Source organism: Fukomys damarensis, unplaced genomic scaffold, assembly GCF_012274545.1.
Source record: "Fukomys damarensis isolate Sample0158 unplaced genomic scaffold, DMR_v1.0_HiC HiC_scaffold_3, whole genome shotgun sequence".
Lineage (NCBI taxonomy): Eukaryota > Metazoa > Chordata > Mammalia > Rodentia > Bathyergidae > Fukomys > Fukomys damarensis.
In genome coordinates this window covers 1,522,020-1,522,271 of record NW_022900915.1, presented here as the reverse complement: position 1 = coordinate 1,522,271, position 252 = coordinate 1,522,020, and positions in this window count along the sequence as shown.

Below are 252 nucleotides of genomic sequence, written 5' to 3'. Positions count from 1 at the left end.
TCCCACTTGTTTATTCTCAATGTCACTTTATGAAATCAGGGTGTTTGGATTCTTTTCTCTTTTTTTAGTACCAGGGATCGAACTTTGGAACTCACGCTGCCAAGGCAGGCAGCAGACCACTGAGCTAAATCCCTGGCCAAGGTGTCTGGATTCTCGCAAGAGCCTTCACAGTGGTTCCTAAAACCAGGCATGGGAGCACGTGCCTGGAGACCAGGTTACTGTGGTGGGAGGACCGCTTGAGCCAGGAGTTAG